Raw genomic sequence first — 22,080 nt, forward strand, 5'->3', positions numbered from 1 at the left:
TACTGGGATTCTCCAGAGGAGAATTGGGGATCCTCACAACCCAAGGGCCGAAGCTGGGTCTCCCACATTGCAGGGAGGTTTGTTTTTTTTTTTTTTACTGTCTGAGCTACCTGGTAAGTATTTAGTCAATACCCTAATATTTTACTGTCTGAGCTACCTGATAAGTCATAGTCAATACCTTGATATTTTTGCCATGTCCTTACTCCATCTTCAGGGAGAATGTATAAGGTGTATTCTAGGATACATTCCCTTCTAACTTTTATGACCACTGTGAAGTCCTGCCTGAATGTTTTCTCTACCGAGTGTGAACAGTGTTTTCCTTAAAAACCAAAGGAACTTTGTGGTGCTCTCACAAAAACTCAAAATACCAACTTAGGCCATCTTGTTTTCCAAATGGAGTATGCTCTTCTCCTTGAGTGTGAACTGACTTTATGTCTTCCAAAAATAAATAAAGGGGAAAAGTAACTTTATAGTGAAGAAATGTCTCAGGTACCCATTAACCAAGTGATTGATAGAGGCTGACAACAAGGATAAGTCATGATGATATGCCCAGAAGGGCAATTCATCTCTGGTATTCTCAAAACCCATGAGAGGCCATCAGACAAATCCAAATCGAGGAACATTCTACAAAAATACCCGGTCATTATTCCTCAAAATTGTCAGCATCATTTAAAAATTGAGAAACTGTCATAGATCAGAGGAGACTAATGCAACACAACAACTAAAGACAATGTGGAATCATGAACAAGATCCTGGGGCAGGATAAGGACATCATTAGTGAGCAAATGTGAGAAACATGCAGCTTCATCAATAATATTTACCAATGTTAATTTCTTAGGTTTAACAAATGTATTATGGTTTTGTGAGCTGCTAACATTAGGAGAAATGTGAGAAGGATATGTGGAAGCTCTCTATAATGTCTGTGCAACTTTTCTATAAATCAAAAATAATTACAAATATTATAAACCAATAAACCAGTGTTACCTCAATAAAAACTTTATTACAAAACCAAAAGGTTTTTAAAAAATGGGCTATATGCACACCAGGTGTACCAGATGATTTAAGTTATAGAAAGAAAAAAAATATGAGTTATCCTTAATCACAGCATTGAGATGATCACCTGCCACACACTAGGGAAAGAAGGGGGATTCTCTGTGGGTGGCAGAGACATCCTCACTCTTTTATTATGTATCAGTATATTATAAAGTATTGGAGGTTTTGAATATGAGGGAAACTTTATCACTCAAATATAAATCTCCAAATATTTTTAAAATAGTAGATATTTTGAAGGAAAATCTTGCATATCACACAGAAGTACTTCATATACTACACAGAAGTACTTCACAAATCTTATGAGTCGTCAAAGTTAAACATAAGCTATATATTTTTTCTTTATAAAAATAAATATTCCAATATTGCCATATTTTAAAAATAAGGTAGTTGCTTTTGAAAGAAACTTCTTTTATGGAAAGAACATTTTTTAAAAAACAATTTTGACTTCTTATTTTTAATTAATTCATTTGACAGCATTGTGTGTTAGTTGAAGCTTGCAGGATCTTCATTGCATCATATTTTGCTGCAGTATGAGGACTCTAGTTGTGGCATGGGCTTCAGGATGCACAGGCTCAGTCTTTGTGTTACATGGGCTTGGTTCTCTGTGGCATATGGAATCTTAGTTCCCAGACCAGAGATCAAACCCATGTCCCTTGCATTGCAAGGTAGATTCTTAACCATAGGACCACCAGGGAATTCCCAGAGAGAACATTCTGAAAATGTGACGCTTGATAAGTATGTTCATATTTAGATAAATTTGTTTATGAAAATAAACAGCATCACCTATAAAAGTTCTCCTATCAGTAAGCCTTAAGAAAAACTTAGAAGTCTAATCCTCTAATCTAATTACAAATCTTCTGAATAAATTTCTGTGATTAGCTTTGGTACAAACTTCTAACTTCTCACACTGTGCATCCATTCTTCTCCTGAATTCTTTGATCATCTTTATGATCATTGTCCTGATTTCCTTTTTGGAGAGATTGCCTATTTCCCCTTCATTTAGTTTTTCTTCTGGGGTTTTCGCTTGCTCTTTTGTCTGGAACATTTTCCTCTGTTGTCTTATTTTATCTAAGTTGCTGTTTTTATATATCTGGCAGGTTGGTTACATAGCCTGAGTTTAGAGAAGTAGCCTTTTGTAGGAGACATTCTATGCATTCCAGCAGTGCAGTGCCCTTTGTCATTTGATAAGCTATACACTCAAGGGGTTTCTCCTGTGAGGGCTGCACATGTCCTTCTGTTGTAGAGGACTGACTATACAGGCCATCTGATAGACTTGTTTGGCTCCCCGACCAGTTGCTTGCCAGGCCCTGCCTTGTGCAGCCGCTCTGTTGGCAGAACCAGGTTACCAAGTGAAAAAACCATGGAATCCCAGGGGCCCTGGGGCTTATACTTGCTTACTGATGGGTAGAGTCAGGGTACAGAAGACTCCAGGGTAGTTGCACATTCACTGCTGAGTGAGTGAAGCTAAGTCCTGGGATTAGTGTCAGCCTCCTGGCAGGCAGAGCTGGGTCCTGGAGTCTGGTTGCTTGACCCAGGGGGTCCTAGAGTCACTATCAGATAGTTGGAACTGGGGCCATAAGGGTTGGTTCCTGACACAGTTGGGTATGGGGCCTGGGGTATTCTGAAGCTTCTGTTGGTCTGCTAGTGGGCAGGGCCAGGCCAAGCTGGTCCCAGGGCTAGGTCTGGCCTGCTAACATGCAGGCTACACAACTGTGGTTCTCTTGAGTCTGGTGTCTGACCCCCAGTGGGTGAGGCTGGCCCAGAGGCTTAAGCAGGCTCCCTGAGGCCAGGGCAGGCCGCAGGGCATTCTGGGGTGGGTGCCTGCTCACTAGTGGGTAGAGCAGCATCTTGGCCCACTGGTGGGCCGCACCTGGGTCCAGAAGTGACTGTGGACTCAGGGAGTCTGGTCTTAGACAGCTTGCCTGCTGACCTGTGGTGCTGTGTCTCCTTTCAGTCAGTTGCCTGGCCTAAGCCTGCCCAGCATTGGTGCCTATGGGCTGTTGGGTAAGTGGGTCTTGGTGCTAATGAGCAAGAGTGAGGATTCCACAGTAGTGTCCGCCAGCAGAGAAGCAGCCACCTGCATCTGTGTCTCTGAGCTCCAGTTGTATCCTGCCTTTCTGGGAGATTCTCCAAATCAGTAGGTAGGTCTGACCTAGGTTCCTCTCAAATTACTGCTTTTATCCTGGTTTCTGAAGCATGTGAGCTTTTCTCTGCACCCTTTAAGAGTGAGATCTCTAGTTCCCTCAGCCCTCTGAGTTTCCAGAAATTACTGCCTTTTCCCTGGGTCCCGGAGTGTGTGAGACTTTGTGTTCCATTTAAGAGTGAAATCTCTACTTCCCTCAATCCTCTGCGTCCCCAGAAAGCAAGCCCTTCTGACCTTCAAAGCGAAGTGCTCTGAGGGTTCATTTTCCTGGTGCATGATTCCTGAGCTGGGGAGTCTGATGTGGGGCTCAGATTTTTCACTTCTTTGAAAAGCCTCTGCAATGTAATGTTTGGGGGGCCACCCACCCTGGATTATGGGACTTGATTATATAGATCCTCCTACCTACCTTGTGTGGTTCCTTGTTCGTGTCTTTGGTTATAGAAGATGTTTTTTGGTAGGTTGTAGTCTTTTTCACCGATGGCTGTTTGGATAATTGTGATTGTGGTGTGCCCATAAGAAGAGGTGAGCTCAGAAGATTGAAAGCTCATATACTTTCAATCAGCCCCCTTAGTTGATCTCATGGAAGCCACTTTTCTTACTAATTAACCGTCCTGATCTGGTAGGGCTGACAGCTGCTGGGGAGATCATTGATCCCAGCTAAAGGGTACCAGCAAGGCCTCAGTGATATAGGCAATGAGAAGCTGCTTCCAGGGCTGGTGCCTAGTGCCAGGTGCTTTTGGGATGGTGCACTTGTGATTATCTTTGATATATTTTATAAAAATATGAAATATAACACTTTCTAAGTCAAAAGAACAAATGATGAACATCATGGAAACTCAAAACCTACTGGCTGCTTTCAAGAAAATGCTAACATTATTACTAGATGAGATTGAAACATGAGTTTCAAGATTTAGTAAATGTAGACAGCTTTCATTTCTTTTATTTGGACCTATGAATTTTTACCACTTGATTTTCTCATTAATGCAGTCGTTGAACCAATGAAGTGTCTCAATAAAGATAACTTAGAACCAGACCTGGAAATCATTTTCTAGCACATAGTTTTAAATCAAGATGTTAATGATGATAAAGCATAATCACATTGAATACAGCAAGTAATTTAAATATCCTAAACAAATTTTAGTACACTATTAAATATAACATTTTCTAAGCATATTTTTATCTCATCTTTTATCTCATCCATTTTAATTTAATGTTTTTGTGTTTATTACATAATAGAAAAATGTTACTATAGCAGTACATTTGTTCCTTGGAATCTGTTGGGGACAGGTTATAGGATCTGTCATGGATACGAAAATCTATGGAGGCTCAAGACTCATAATCCATATTCCATATCCTCACTTTGAAATATTCAGATTTAACTGATTATATGGTCACCTGGCATGCTGCAATTCATTGGGTCGCAAAGAGTCGGACACGACTGAGCGACTGAACTGAACTGATGGACCGTTAGTACCATATGTGTATATTGAAAATTATTTCTCAAAAAATTTGATAACAACTGCCTCTTATAAGTCCTTGTTCTCTACTCTGAGTTATGATCTAGATCTCTCTGCTCTGCTTCCTAAACTTAAGGAGAATTTCAGTGTGGAATGGAATCGATAGTGATGAATGTTCCTTAGCAGGCTTCTAACTCTTTTCTTTGTCTCCAACCCTTCATCTCATTTCTTGATTAAGAATGGGGAAAAAAGACTGATTTTAGCCAGGCTATTTATATTGTGGTTGTGGTGTGCCTATAAGAGGCGGTGAGCTCAGGGGCTTATCAGTCATGGTTGATCTCATGAGAGCCAATGTCCATATCAAACTTTCAAACTTGTCTGTCTTACAACAATTTTTGAATTTAAGGGTAAAAATTACAGATTATCATATACTGTCTTTTTGCCTTTTTTTCTGGGGGAAAAGAGCAGCTACATTTTAAATGGAGTAGTCATTGGAAATAATGGAATTTAACAATTAATGTAAATGTTATTTCAGCTCATTTGTACACAGTTCAAATCAGAAATAACTACTCAAAGATTATTTAATGAGTAAAATCTTTCTTGAGGCAGATGCATCTTGAATGACTCTCAGAGAAATGTGTTCCTGAATTTACAAGACAGCCTCAGCTGAGCCCAGGACATGGAGCCAAAGGGCAGCCAGGCATCAGGGTATTGTAATCTGGATGGATGTGCTTTGATACAAAAGAAAATCATCATGCAAACTGCATGTGCCAATGTGGCACAGATTTTAAAGAATGAACCCTCAGGCCCTGAAAAAAATTAATGAGGTCTGCCTCTCCTTTTTATGACCTTTTCCTTAGGTTTTCATGGGAATCTGTTTTCCTTGTTTTAGTCTGAGCTGTTCTGGGAGGAGTCACAGTGGGACAGTGAGTCAGCACGGTGGTCTCCTGACACAGAGTGTGCAGTCTACCACTGAGTTCCTGGCTCTGGGGCACTTGAAGGCCCTGACCTAGGCAAATTTGTAGAAGGCAAATATTGTCTTACAAAATCCAACCCAGGGTTCCTCTTTCTAGACATTTTTCTCTTTGAAAGTCTTTTTTTTTTTTTCCCTTGCAACGAGCCTATTCATCTTTATGTCTCTCTTTTTTCTATCTTTCAAACCCTGTTTTCATTAACAGATCAGATTAATTCACTCAACATGTCACAGAAATCTAGAAAATAGGGACAAGAACAATGGACCTGAGGTCAGAAAACCTGGTCTAATAATCTAACATTGCCGCTTACTATGAGAAAGAAAGAAAGAAAATGAAGTCGCTCAGTCGTGTCCAACTCTTTGTAACCCCATGGACTGTAGCCTACGACACTCCTCTGTCCATGGGATTTTCCAGGCAAGAGTACTGGAGTGGATTGCCATTTCCTTCTCCATACTATGAGACTGAGGCCAATTTAATTGCATTTTTGTCTTTAGTTTCTTATTTGGTAATGCAGAGCTAATAAGCTCTGTCTTGATGCAAGTCAACACATAGGTTGTATTCAAGCATCCCTTCCACTTTTCCCTTTTATCAGCTAGTGAGCTATGAGTAGGACTAACCCCCTCCCCAAATCCATAGTGGGTCCCTGATTATTCTAAGATTATAAGTTTATTTCATCCAATTTACCAACAAGACTGGCTACTGGAATATATTAATATAGTTTAGGAATATATGATTAGGCATGATTTTCCTCTCAGCAGTTTTTCCAGAGATAGGCTTGAAAATACAGTTTGTTCAATTAGCATATAAAGAGTATTTCTGTTCTTCACGTTATATGTTGTGTGGATACGAACCTTGGTCAGATCTAAAGATTATTCAGAGATTTGAAATTACCCATAGCAATATTACAAATATCTAGTATTCTCTAAGTGATTTTCCTTTATAGTACTCTATACCCTGTAATGAAACCCCTAAAGCTATAGGAATGTCTATTAATCCAATGTAATGAACCCAGCCCCATAGTGAACATAGGTCTTCGGTGTAAAGGGTGATGAGAAAGCTACAAAAATATTTTTTTTCTGTTTGTCTATTTTTTATCAAGTTTTTATGTTTCAGTTGACTTTTCTTAAACACAATTCTTCTAATTTTTAAAATATTCAGAAAATATAAGTGAAAGTGAAGTCATGTCTGACTCTTTGTGACCCCATGGACTGTAGCCTAACAGGCTCCTCCGTCCATGGGATTTTCCAGGCAAGAGAGTACTGGAGTAGATTGCCATTTCCTTCTCCAGAGGATCTTCCAGACCCAAGGGATCGAACCTGGGTCTCCTGCATTGAAGGCAGATGATTTACCATCTGAGCCACCAGGGAAGATATAAAACGGTATGCAAATCAGAAATAGTAATGGGAAATAGAAAAGCAAAGATAGGAATTACAAACTAGAGAGAAGAGTGAGGCTAATTTTTAAAAGTACTGTACATTTATTTACACATACATGCAAAAGGAAAGTGATATATTTTGTTTTAAGCCAAGGATGGTAAATTTGTTTTATATAAAATTCAAAATCTTATAGTTTGAAGATGTCCTACTGTACCATATTGATAGTGTTCTTCACTGCATCTTAATTCTTCAAGAATGCATGTGTTATTATTAATGGTAACTGCCTCCTGCCAAGAAGGAAAGTGCAGATGCAAGATAGACAATATTTGTTTTTCTGCTCATCACTGACAGCCTTTGTATGGAAAGAGACCTTAGAAGATACAATGCCTCTCTTGGGAGCAGAAGGCAGGTTTATATACTATCCAGTTTAATAAAAATAATGTCTCACTCTAGGTGAAGGTCAAGCAGACTTACTGCCAATTACAGATTTTTGTTCCCTGCGCTGGAGGTTCCTCTCCTGTAACAGAAACCAAAGTATGTGCAGAGAGGCCCCATCACCTGGCCCTCTGCACTGTCCTGTGGGAACTGGGGTTTAGGCAACCAGTGCAAATCCTGATACTCTAGCATCTGCTATTGTATTGTAAGTACAAAGGCCATCTCTGGGTGGTTCAGGAGCCTCATTTCCCCAGATCATAGGCATGAAATTATGGCAGGTTAAATTTTAGGTTACAGCAGGAGTGAACTTTCAGACCTTTTACAGTTCTCAACATAGTCTGTATTTGTATCTATTTCTGTGTAACAAATGACAAGCTTAGAGACTTTTAACATCTTTTTATTAGCTCACAGACCCACAGGTCAGAATTCCAGACAAAGTATGGCTAGGTTTTTGCTTAGGTCTTAAGGCAAAACCAAATTGTTGACTAGGATTTGTTCATTCCTGAAATCTCCAGGGGAAGAATGCTCTTTAAAATTCATTTTTTCACTGGACAAATTTTGTTTCTTGCAGGTATAGAACTGAGGTCTTCATTTTCTTTCTAGGGGGCTGCTCTCAGTCCTAGAATCTACTCATATTCCTTGTCACATGGTTCTATCTATCTACAAAGCTGGAACAGAGAATGTACCTCAAGTCAAGTCCTTTTCACCCTTTGAGTATTTCACTTCTTCTGCCTCTGACCTTGAAATCCATATTTAAAAGATCTACCAGCTTGGGACCTTAATTATATGTGCAAAATTTAATTTCTGTAGGCTCCATCCTCATTCAAGGGGAAAGTATACAAGGGTGAGGGTCAACAGGGATGTGGGGGGTCATGGAATTCTGCCTGCAGTGTACCGACACTTATCATGCCTAACTGTTCTGGAAGAACTCTCTTGTACATCTGATTTACTCTTGCACTACTACCACACTATTTCAATTCTGACACAGAATTTGTGGGTGTCTACAATTCAATCCAACTCTGATACCACCTGGAGTTAGCACAGACCCCACAGGTTAAGGGCTCACTCCCACAAAACGCCACCCAACTCTACCCAACCCCAGATACAAAAACAAGTCCCAGATTGTTGCCTGCACTTCTGACAGACCAGTTATAAATCACAGGTTTCCAATCACCCCTAAAGTTCAATTATTTGCTAGGAGCACTCACAGAATGCAGGGAATGATTACTTACATTTACTGATTTATTATATAATAAAGGATATGATGAAGGATATAGATGAACAGCCAGATGCAGAGATACATGGGGTAAGGTCTGCAAGGGACCTGAGAATAAGAGGTTTTGTCTCTGTGGAATTTGTTACCACCCTCCTGGTCCATACCATTTCTGTCTTTTATTGAGCCCATCTTTGCATGAAATGTTCCCTTGGTATCTCTCATTTTCTTGAAGAGATCTCTAGTCTTTCCCATTCTATTGTTTTCCTCTATTTCTTTGCACTGATGACTGAGGAAGGCATTCTTATCTCTCCTTGCTATTCTTTGGAACTCTGCATTCAAATGGGTATATCTCTCCATTTCTCCTTTGCTTTTTGCTTCTCTTCTTTTCACAGCTATTTGTAAGGCCTCCTCAGACAGCAATTTTGCCTTTTTGCATTTCTTTTTCTTAGAGATACCAAGGGAACGTTTCATGAAAAGGTGGGCTTAATAAAGGACAGAAATGGTATAGACCTAACAGAAGCAGAAGATATTAAGAAGAGGTGGCAAGAATACACAGAAGAACTGTACAAAAAAGATCTTCAGGACCCAGATAATCATGATGGTGTGATCACTCACCAAGAGCCAGACATCCTGAAATGTGAAGTCAAGTGGGCCTTAGGAAGCATCATTACAAACAAAGCTAGTAGAGGTGATGGAATTCCAGTTGAGCCATTTCAAATCCTAAAAGATGATGCTGTGAAAGTGCTGCACTCAATATGCCAGCAACTTTGGAAAACTCAGCAGTGGTCACAGGACTGGAAAAGGTCCATTTTCATTCCAATCCCAAAGAAATAAAATGCCAAACAATGCTCAAACTATTGCACAATTGCACTTACCTCACACGCTAGTAAAGTAATGCTTGAAATTCAAGCCAGACTTCAGCAATGTTAACTGTGAACTTCCAGATGTTCAAGTTGCTTTTAGAAAAGGCAGAGGAACCAGAGATCAAATTGCCAACATCTGCTGGATCATCAAAAAACCAAGAGAGTTCCATAAAAGCATCTATTTCTTCTTTATTGACTATGCCAAAGCCTTTGCGTGGATCACAATAACTGTGGAAGATTCTGAAAGAGATAGGAATGTCAGACCATCTGACTTACCTCTTGAGAAATCTGTATGCAGGTCACAAAGCAACAGTTAGGACTGGACATGGAACAACAGACTGGTTCCAAATAGGAAAAGGAGTACGTCAAGGCTGTATATTGTAGCCCTGCTTATTTAACTTATATGCAAAGTACATCGTGAGAAACGCTGGGCTGGAGGAAGCACAAGCTGGAATCAAGATTGCTGGGGCAAATATCAATAACTGCAGATATGCAGATGACACCACCCTTATGGCAGAAAGTGAAACGATCTAAAAAGCCTCTTGATGAAAGTGAAAGAGGAGAGTGAAAAAGTTGGCTTAAAGCTCAACATTCAGAAAACTAGGATCATGGCATCCAGTCCCATCACTTCATGGGAAATAGATGGAGAAACAGTGGAAACAGTGGCAGATTTTATTTTTGGGGACTCCAAAATCACTGCAGATGGTTATTGCAGACATGAAATTAAAAGACACTTACTCCTTGGAAGAAAAGTTATGACAAACCTAGACAGCATATTCAAAAGCAGAGACATTACTTTGCCAACAAAGGTCCATCTAGTCAAAGCTATGGTGTTTCCACTAGTCATGTATGGATATGAGAGTTGGACTGTAAAGAAAGCTGAGCACCAAAGAATTGATGCTTTTGAACTGTTGTGTTGGAGAAGACTCTTGAGAGTCCCTTGGACTGCAAGGAGATCCAACCAGTCCATCCTAAAGGAAATCAGTCCTGAATGTTCATTGGAAGGAGTGATTTTGAAGCTGAAACTCCAATACTTTGTCCACTTGATGTGAAGAGATGACTCATTTGAAAAGACCCTGATGCTGGGAAACATTGAAGGCGAGAGGAAAAGGGGACAACAGAGCATGAGATGGTTGGATGGCAGCACGGACTCAATGGACACGAGTTTGAGTCAACTCCAGGAGTTCGTGATGGACAGGGAGGCCTGGTGTTCTGCAGTCCATGGGGTCACAAAGAGATGGACATGACTGGGGGACTGAAGTGAACTGAACTGACCTTCCTGGTACACGAATGTGTTCACCAATTTGGAAGCTGTCTGAATCCCATACTTTAGTATTTTTATAGAGGCTTTACCACGTAGCTATAATGGATTATTAGTTCATTCTCCAGCCCTCTTCCCCTTCCTTCAGGATTGGAGATGGACCTGGAAATCTAGTCAAGTTTTTATTTTTCTGGTGACCAGCCTCCATTCTGAATCCGTCTTGGAGCCCAGCAAGAATCACCTCATCAGAACAAACATATTGATACCATTCAGGAAATTCCAAGGGATTTATAAGCTATATATCAGGAACTAGGGTCAGCGACCTTATATTAGAACAAAAGACACTTTTAGTACTCATCACTTTGCAAACTAAAAAGGTTTTAGGAGCTATGTGCCAGGACCTAAAGGCAGAAACAAGCAACTTAAGATTGCTTAAGTTTCAAGCAACTAGTGGAAACTGCATAGTGAAGTCGGGTCTTAACAATATCCTGAGATAAAATAAGCTGATCAACTATAGCTAAAACTTAATTCAATAATAATATTATAAATAATGTTTTTGATTTTTATTTTATAAAAGTTATGTTTTGTGGCATAAGGCATAACATTCTTAATAACATTCTTACCATTGAATACCTTGATAGGAACGATGGGTATGTTTCTTATAACATCTTTCATCATAGGCTAACAGATATACACCAAAACACAAGCCAGCAGAATACATTTTTTAAGGGCTCATTTCAAAGAATCGATATGCACAGTGCTTTGCCAGTTAGTCTTAATATATAAAAGTAGACAGATATTGAAAGTGATCTGTGGTAGCTTAGTTAGGAAATCATGTCAAGAACCAGGCAAAAAGCATAAAATGAAGGTGATAGGGAGCGGCAGCCTCTAAGACTAACTATAAAGTGCTCACCATCCATTGCTATTGTTGTTGTTCAGTCAATAAAGTCATGTCCTACTCTTTGTGACCCCATAGACTGCAGTGCACCAGGCTCTCCTGTCCTTCGCTATCTGCTGGAGCTTGCTCAAATTCACACTTATGGAGGCAATGATATTATCTAACCATCTCATCCTCTGCCACCCTCTTCTCCTTATGTCTACAATCTTTCCCATCAACAGTGTCATTTTCAATGAGTCAGCTTTTTGGATTAGGTGGCCAAAATATTGTAGCTTCAGCATCTGTCCTTCCAATGAATATTCAGGGTTGATTTTCTATAGGATTGACTGATTTGATCTCCTTGCTGTCCAAGGGACTCTACTCTTCTCCAACACCACAGTTTGAAAACATTAATTCTTCAGCACTCAGCTTTCTTTATAGTCCAACTCTCACATCCATACTAGACTACTGGAAATACCATAGCTTTGACCATACTTTGTCAACAAAGTGATGTCTCTGCTTTTGAATATAGTTATCTAGGTTTGTCACAGCTTTCCTTTCAAGGAGCAAGAGTCTTCTAATTTCATGGCTGCAGTCATCATCCACAGTGATTTGGGGGCCTGAGAAAATAAAATCTGTCACTGCTTCTAAATGTTCCTCTTCTATTTGCTATGAAGTGATGGGACCAGATGCTATGATCTTAGCTTTCTGAATGTTGAGTTTTAAGCCAGTGTTTTCACTCTCTTTTTTTTTTATCCTCATCAAGAGGCTGCATAGTTCCTCTTCACTTTTTGCTTTAGAGTGGTATCATCTGCATATCTGAGGTTGTTGATATTTCTCCCAACAATATTGATTCTGGCTTGTGCTTCATCCAGCCCAATATTTCACAAGATGTACTCTGCATATAAGTTAAATAAGCAGAGTGACAGTATATAGCCTAGTCATGCTCTTCTCAGTTTTGAATCATTCAGTTGATCCATGTTCAGTTCTAAGTGTTGCTTCTTGACCCACATACGGGTTCCTCAGGAAGCAGGTAAGGTGGTCTAGTATTCACATCTCTAAGAATTTGCTATAGTTTATCATGATCCACAGAGTCAAAGACTTTAGCATAGTCAATGAAGCAGATTAAGACATTTTTTGTTGGCTTTCTCTATAATCCATGCCTAGTGGCATTCAAAGCAAAATTTTTAAAACAGAATACCTCTTAATAAAACATGTCTTCAGATTTCAGAGGCAGTTCTGAATTGTAGCCTTTAACATATCTTCATGTGAGTCATGAAATCTATAGTCATCTTGCTTGAAGTGTTTATTTGTTCATGAGTTCATGGTCATTTGCTTTGGAAAACTATAGTAATCAAGAGAAAGCCAGATAAGACTTAAATAATGTGTTTTTATTAGTTTTCACCTTTTTGGTTGTTTTTTGGGGGTACTTCCTATTCAAATTTGTTCATGATTATTTTGGTATTTAGACTAAAATATTTATGCTACCCACAAAATCACCTCTTGTGAATCTATGTAAGACTAGAACCATTTATTTGCTTCTAAGTAAACAAGTTTAACAATCTTAAGAATTTCATATTTAATTTTCATTAAGTTTAACTTGTAAATAGTATCATTTGTCTAAGCTTCTGTTGAGTAGAATTGTTCAGAAATTGACAGCTTATGAATTTAATTAAATATCATTTTGATGATGACAAAACACATTTATATATCATACCCTTACTAATGGCCTTCTTGAAATTTCCTCTTAGAGCTGTACAGCTATCTCACATTTAATAGGGGTAAATAGAACATTTTACTATTTCTCCAAACTCAGTGCTACATATTTACTAATTAAATAAAAGGCAGCCTATCTATCAATGAAAAATTAGTAGTTATTGATGATTTCTCTTTTTTTTTTATTTTATTGTAATAAAGTACATCCTGCTGATTCTGCCTCCAAAATATACCTTATTACATCATCTCCAGTGCCTTCTTTCTTCAGGTCATAACCATCCCTTACCTTGGAAAAAGCATCTTATTTATTCTCCTGTTTCATTCTTGAGTTCCCTTTTCTATTCTGTAAGTGCCATGAAAGGTATTTTTGTAAGTGCTACAGTTTATTACACACTGCCACAGCCTTCCTTTATCACACCAAGTATACTCCCTACCTCAGGGCCTTTGTACGTGCTGTTCCCTCTACCTGGGATATCTTGGCTCTTTACCTCATTGCTTTCAGGTCTTATTCAGGTTCCTTTTCAGTGAGACTTTCTATATCTTACCTAAAATAATTGTTCCCCTTGATCTCCTTACTTCTGGAGTTCCTTAAAAGTTCTAGTTGTTTTCAATTCTCTAAGAGTTTGCCTTAAGCTTATGAAGGGCATAACATATCTTTTATTTATTTACTTTGCTTCTTTGTCTCTTATTCCACAGTATAACTCAATGATGAAGATCTTATCTACATTTCTCTGTGCTGGAATATTTTCCCCTCACTCTTGATGTGGTAGTTTCATCTCTTTTAACATTCAGTTTAAATAGAATATATCTTGGGAGAATGTTTTTTGACCACTCCATCTAGAGTCAGTTCAATTTAATGTATTATTTCACTTTTCCATTTTAAAAAAACTGTAGTAGCACAACCTACAATCATTTTCCTTGGCTTTATGCCTCCAATGGTTGGTACAATATTTGTCAAATGACTAATTAAATGAATGAGAGAATAAATAAAGTGTAGAATATAAACCATGACTGAAGATAAGACTAGAGGAAAATTCTTACATTAAGAACTTTGGAAAGTATGTATTTTCAAATCCATTTATTGATTTGATTTTTTACATTTATATCATTATTTCTTTTAAAAATCAACCTTACACACAAACATCATGTATTGCAATACTTGGAATAAGTCTCAAAATTAAATTGAAGTTCTAATTTTTATTAGCTATGCAGCCATGGACAAGACACTGAACATTAATTTCTTTATTAATACAGTAGGGATATTTATACCTTCATTATAAGTTTAAATGTGGTAACATTTATTTGATGGTTTTGTTTCTGCTGTTAATAGTGTAAAAGGAAAGTGCTCACAGAAGTGGGTGAAAGCTCCTTTGAATAAGAAATAAAATACATGTTCACATAGCACTAAGCACCCTGGGGGTAGATAAGTTACAAAGATTAGGGTTTGCATAATTGGTGTAACTCATAGATTGCATTAACCTTATGAAGGGCAGCCATTTTTCATAGGTGTTGAGAATAATGTTAAAGAATACCAAAACCTAAGCCCTAACAATCATGAAAGTTAGCATGGATTATTAAGCTAATTAAAACACTGGGGCTCTGGAGACATGAATTTTAATACACATTTTGCCACTAACTTATAATGTAACCTTAGGCAAGAGAGCAGGTCTCTTTATTCTTTGCTTTCTTCATCTGTGAAGTGAACATTACCTTCCAGAGGTGGTTGTGCTGCATAGCAATGAACTGAGGTAGAGTATACTGTAAGAATGGCATCCTTATGGTAACTGGAATGGAGTAAAATAAAAAGGATGTAACATAGCTAAAAGAAACCCACAGACAGACAGGTTACATCTTGCTTTTTTCTGCTGGTTTATTGTTCACAGAGGGAATGGAATCATTTTGTTGTTTGCTATTTGGTTTACTCCTCTTAACCCCCTCAAATAGCCTCCAAAAAAAGTAAGTCACAAAACTTTTCAGAATATTCCAACAACCTAAAGATTAGGATAATTTATGGCCAGCAAATGTTAATTAAGATCATATATTTATATAATGTACCTTAAGTGAGGTAGACAGAGTTACCTTTTTCAGAGTACTTATATCTATTGCTCCTTAATGAAAGCTCTGATGTCTGTGTTACTCTTTACTGACCCAGAAGCATAATTGGGAAGTAATATTATCATAATCATAAGGGATTTGATTTAGGTCATACCTGAATTGTCTCATGGCTTTCCATACTTTATTAAATTTAAATCTGAATTTGGCAATAAGGAGTTCATGATCTGAGCCACAGTCAGCTCCTGGTATTGTTTTTGTTAACTGTATAGAGCTTCTCCATCTTTGGCTGCAAAGAATATAATCAATCTGATTTTGGTGTTGACCATCTGGGGATGTCCATGTGTAGAGTCTTCTCTTGTGTTGTTGGAAGAGGGTGTTTGCTATGACCAGTGCATTTTCTTGGCAAAACTCTATTAGTTTTTGCCCTGCTTCATTCTGTATTCCAAGGCCAAATTTGCCTGTTACTCCAGGTGTTTCTTGACTTGCTACTTTTGCATTCCAGTCCCCTATAAAGAAAAGGACATCTTTTTGAGGTGTTAGTTCAAAACGGTCTTGTAGGTCTTCATAGAACCATTCAACTTCAGCTTCTTTAGCATTACTGGTTGGGGCATAGACTTGGATTACTGTGATACTGAATGGTTTGCCTTGGAAACAGACAGAGATCATTCTGTCATTTTTGAGTTCGCATCCAAGTACTGCATTACAAACTATTTTGTTGACCATAATGGCTACTCCATTTCTTCTAAGGGATTCCTGCCTGCAGTAGTAGATATAATGGTCTTCTGAGTTAAATTCTCCCTTATGATTATACAGTGGAAGTAAGAAATAGATTTAAGGGCCTAGATCTGATAGATAGAGTGCCTGATGAACTATGGACTGAGGTTCGTGACATTGTACAGGAGACAGGGATCAAGACCATCCCCGTGGAAAAGAAATACAAAAAAGCAAAATGGCTGCCTGGGGAGGCCTTACAAATAGCTGTGAAAAGAAAAGTGAAAAGCAACGGAGAAAAGAAAAGATATAAGCATCTGAATGCAGAGTTCCAAAGAATAGCAAGAAGAGATAAGAAAGCCTTCCTCAGTGATCAATGCAAAGAAATAGAGGAAAACAACAGAATGGGAAAGACTAGAGATCTCTTCAAGAAAATTAGAGATGCCAAGGGAAGATTTCATGCAAAGATGGGCTCAATAAAGGACAGAAATGGTATGGACCTAACAGAAGCAGAAGATATTAAGAGGTGGCAAGAATACACAGAAGAACTATACAAAAAAGATCTTCATGACCCAAATAATCACGATGGTGTGATCACTCCCCTAGAGCCAGATATCCTGGAATGTGAAGTCAAGTGGGCCTTAGAAAGCATCACTATGAAAAAAGCTAGTGGAGGTGATGAAATTCCAGTGGAGCTATTTCAAATACTGAAAGATGATGCTGTGAAAGTGCTGCATTCAATATGCCAGCAAATTTGGAAAACTCAGCAGTGGCCAAAGGACTGGAAAAGGTCAGTTTTCATTCCAATCCCAAAGAAAGGCAATGCCAAAGAATGTTCAACTACTGCACAATTGCACTCATCTCACATGGTAGTAAAGTAATGCTCAAAATTCTCCAAGCCAGGCTTCAGCAATATGTGAACTGTGAACGTCCAGATGTTCATCTGGTTTTAGAAAAGGCAGAGGAATCAGAGACCAAATTGCCAACATCTGCTGGATCAGTGAAAAAGCAAAAGAGTTCCAGAAAGGCATCTATTTCTGCTTTATTGACTATGCCAAAGCCTTTGACTGTGTGGATCACAATAAACTGTGGAAAATTCTGAAAGAGATGGGAATACCAGACTACCAGACCTGCCTCTTAAGAAATTTGTATGCAGGTCAGGAAGCAACAGTTAGAACTGGACATGGAACAACAGACTGGTTCTAAATAGTAAAAGGAGTACGTCAAGACTGTATATTGTCACTCTGCTTATTTAACTTATATGCAGAGTACATCATGAGAGACGCTGGGCTGGAAGAAGCACAAGCTGAAATCAAGATTGCTGGGAGAAATATCAATAAGCTCAGATATGCAGATGACACCACCCTTATGGCAGAAAGTGAAGAGGAACTCAAAAGCCTCTTGATGAAAGTGAAAGAGGCGAGTGAAAAAGTTGCCTTAAAACTCAACATTCAGAAAACCAAGATCATGGCATCTTGTCCCATCACTTCATGGGAAATAGATGGGGAAACAGTGGAAACAGTGTCAGACTTTATTTTTTTGAGCTCCAAAATCCCTGCAGATGGTGACTGCAGCCACAAAATTAAAAGACACTTACTCCTTGGAAGAAAAGTTATGACCAACCTAGATAGCATATTGAAAAGCAGAGACATTACTTTACCAACAAAGGTCTGTCTAGTCAAGGCTATGGTTTTTCCAGTGGTCATGTATGGATGTGAGAGTTGGACTGTGAAGAAGGCTGAGTGCTGAAGAATTGATGCTTTTGAACTGTGGTGTTGGAGAAGACTCTTGAGAGTCCCTTGGACTGCAAGGAGATCCAACCAGTCCATTCTGAAGGAGATCAGCCCTGGGATTTCTTTGGAAGGAATGATGCTAAAGCTGAAACTCCAGTACTTTGGCCACCTCATGCGAAGAGTTGACTCATTGGAAAAGACTCTGATGCTGGGAGGGATTGGGGGCAGGAGGAGAAGGGGACGACAGAGGATGAGATGGCTGGATGGCATCACTGACTCGGTGGACATGAGTCTGGGTGAACTCCAGGAGTTGGTGATGGACAGGGAGGCCTGGCGTGTTGCAATTCATGGGGTCGCAAACAGTCAGACACGACTGAGCGACTGAACTGAACTGAACTGAAGATTATCATAGTGGATTGTGGATGAGTATAGCACTTCTTGTACTAAGTGCTCTACCAGAATATGCAATGGATGGATGTCATCAGTGTGTAAATTATGGGCTTCAGTTTAAGATAAATTAGCCCACCTGTAGCACATTGCAATTTTCTATATAAAATTAATTTATTTTACATCCAAAATTACTATTTATTAATTTGTGTAGGTTATTCATTTTATTTAGAGAGTATTTCTGTGTGATGTATCTGTAAGGTGACTTTTGAATACTGTTCTTTATTTCATTAGTAATTTTAATAAATTCTAAAATCTTGCAACTTCATTTTCAGCGTTAAGAAATAACTCAAATTCAGAAAGCTCTGTTTTATGTATACTATTTCTAGTATATTAGGGAAAACTTTTTTTTTAATTTCAACAATGTTAACAAAAATATATTCTTTACTCTTTAAAGAAGCATCTAAATTAATGCTTAGAAAGCCCAAACCATGCCAGAAAATCTAGATTCAATATTGTTTACTCAAGAATAACTTGGCTTAGTGCTTCTACTTCAGGGGACCTGGGTTCAATCTCTGATTTGGGTACTATCCTGCAAGCCCTGCAGCCAAAACAACAAAAAACCACACACTCTCAGGAATTCCTTGGTTGTTCATGATTGGGAACAAAGACCCCACAGTCTATACTGCACAGCCAACAAACAACAATAACAACAAAAGAATGGCTCATACCTCTCAAGAAAATGAAATTTCCTTTTTCATTTTCTTCACACTTGGATGGTTTGTTGTAATGCAATCATGGGTACTGGTTTGAGCATATTTTTTTTTTAATTTTAATTGGAGGCTAATTACTTTACAATATTGTATTGGTTTTGCCATACATCATGTTGATGTATGAGCATATTTTTTTACATAGTATATGGCCTCCTTTTCAAAGCATATGAATAAAGAAACTGCAAATAGAGGAAAACAATTACAGAACATTGCATGAGGATATTTGGAAGCCATGAACTATTTGAAACGTCTGCCACACTAAATTGTTGCAAAAAAATTCAGAAGTATTGTTTGCTTATCTAAGGGACTTCCCAATATTAATATGTGTGTGTGTGTGTGTGTGTGTGTATACACATATATACATATCAGAAAGAAGTAGATCAGCTGGTTCTACTGGAATAGTTTGTATTTCTGTGTGTCAACCATGAATATAAATTCAGTAAGTAATGAGTGATCACAAATGAATCTTGTTTATTTTCAAGTAAACTGTGACATTGTTAACATTACCACATGCTTTCTAAAGTCATAGTATAAACCAACCCTGTTGTGAATATTTCCTGTGCTTCATCAGAAAAGACAGCCTCAAGTACTTATATATGCCCCAAATGTTTGTTTTACAGTTCTATCTCAGCTCTTAAAACTAATAGGAATTCTGGAGTGAAGGATGAATACATTAAACCTCTTATTAAGGTATTCTGAAAATTGTTGGTTTCATTTACTCTTTCAACAAACTAATCCATAAGTTGATGTCGACTTTATTTGACCTTCATGCAAGTGTTGCACTCTGAGGATAGAATGTGGGATGACTGTCTCTGTAAATGTTTTGTTTGAAAATATAGTCCAATAACATTGATTTACAGTGATGTCTAGTCACAAAACCCTTATGAATACAGCATTCAAAATGAATAGGACAGTGACAGTACATCATTCTAGGGAAGGGGAACAGCTCAGCAGTATGAATCATAGACGTACATAACGAGTGTCACTTATAACACATTAATATTAAGGGATGTAGTTTACATTTTAGAATTACTCAGTATGCAAACACTGCATTTCAACTTTACAGTGCATACTTAGTCAACACAGGGAGCTTTATAGCAAAGATTTTACGCATTACAAAAATAGCCATTGACTTTTAACCCTATATATCTATTGGTAGCAATATTCTCTGGACTAATAATAATACTTGTAATAACAATAAAAGTAAAATTGATTGCCAAGTAATTTCAGAGACCTCATTGGCCTTTGAAGCTAGGGATTTATTATTTTATATGATGAAAAGATTATATTAGCAACATCCAAGATAGATTCTGACTGAGATTTATGATACCTTATGTATTTCTCCAAGGAATATGAAATACATGTGTAACTATGTATTTATACTAAACAAATAACAGAGATTTTGCTGCTAACATCTTCCAGCTTATTGTCTTTCAGTTCCTCTACAATATGCCCCAAGAGTGGACAGAAAAAGAAATTACTGATGTTATACAGACATTAGGAGGCAGTTTAAAGCAGCTTTAGTTGAATTGAGCAATAGGGAAACTTACAGTTTAACAGCTTTGCTAGCAGGTGTTCTTGTTGTAGTGGTAAAATGCTGCATGTTTTACTCAATAATGGTGATAATACCATTGAGTTATCCCAAAACTGTTTGTAAAAACTCAAGTAATAAAAGCACATTATGGTTTCTCTATTAGTCCAGTGTTGCTTTAAACCATGTGCCCCCAAATATGTCAGTTTTGAAAATGTCTCTTATTTAACAGGGCGGGGGGAAATGAGAACTTTTAAAATGAAATTTGATTTAACCTTTTCTATTTTATTAGAGCAGCTCTTTGTCAGTGTATTTTTCTTGGCTGTTGAACATGTCATTAACAGTGTAAAAGACTTACCGATAAGTGTACTGTCACCTACCTTTAAGGTAACTAATTATAATAAAAAATACTGCATTTCCCCATGAGGCTTTCAGATAATACAGAATCTCCTCTGGTTAAACCTCAGAACCTTTATAGAATTAAAAGCTTCACCTTAGGGCATGTCAAATCAGCTCACATTTTAAAAATGGCATTAGTTATTTAAGCATGATTATTTTAGTTTGACCATAGACATTTTTATTTGTTTTGGTTTAGGTTTTATTTTCCATGTAGGAAGTATAATAAAAGGAAAAATTATAAATGCAGATATACAGAGAGGAGAATTTAAAATAAGCAGAAAGACTGACACCAATGCCATAATAATGGTAGTTCTCTCACTGAGCTCTTAGAGGGTTTTACTTTAGGTTGAGGCACATGAATAGGTTTTCAACCTAAGCTGTTCTTAATTAGAGAAACTTTTGTATGTCCCATCTCAGTGGTCAGCCGTCCATTCAACATTTATTCATTTTCCAATGAGGCATCATGCCAGGTACTGAGGCTATACAAATGAAGAGATAGGAACTGACCTCCAGGGACTCAGTGTCCAGCAGAAGATACAATCATGAAAGCCAAAAAAAACGGACAAGGAAAAATGCAGACCGTGTTATGAAAGTGCTAGGAACAACGTAATAGGAGAACACAGAGGAGAAAACACAAAGCTCACCTGGAGCTTTCAGACAGTGCCTAAGGATTGCACTTGCATAAGATTAGTCAATGGTGATTTCCCTGGGCACTGAGGGCATGCACACCAGAGTTTGAAGGACAGCACTTACTTAAATCATGTTCAGAATTCAATATATAGTGATGTCCATTTTCTACTACAAATGTATAGGTCCAGTTGTATATCTTTTGAATCTCATCTCATGAATGTATCAACTGACTTGAGGTCAAGTTTATGAATACATATATTGACTAATACAGCATAAACAAGAATGAGATTAGTCATAACAGTTTGTTAGAGGAAAATGGCTGAGTCTTCTACAGCTATTTCAATAATCAATGAATATTTTAACATAGATTGGAAATAATATATTAAGATATGAACTTAAAAATAATTCTACTGTAAGTTTAGCCATTATATATTCAAATTTACTGAATTTCTTTTTATTGGCTGATTTGACCTTAAACAGGAATCACTTC

The 22,080-nt window shown here is 37.9% G+C and overlaps 1 long non-coding RNA gene across 3 annotated transcripts in view; it reads left to right on the top strand.

The window, feature by feature from the left end:
- Positions 1-2,646: 2,646 nt before the first annotated feature.
- Positions 2,647-22,080, top strand: part of LOC147375666 (uncharacterized) — a 63,402-nt gene continuing 43,968 nt past the window's right edge. For 2 of the 3 annotated variants that reach the window (XR_015161579.1, XR_015161581.1), the window contains exon 1: positions 2,660-3,194. This is a non-coding gene — a long non-coding RNA (uncharacterized LOC147375666). Of the gene's footprint in view, positions 3,195-22,080 lie in introns of all 3 variants that reach the window. The other variant, XR_015161580.1, reaches the window with a different exon arrangement.

The sequence above is a fragment of the Bos grunniens genome, chromosome 3, assembly GCF_055505025.1.
Source record: "Bos grunniens cultivar Pamir isolate PY7600 chromosome 3, Bosgru_T2T1.0, whole genome shotgun sequence".
Classification (NCBI taxonomy): Eukaryota; Metazoa; Chordata; class Mammalia; order Artiodactyla; family Bovidae; genus Bos; species Bos grunniens.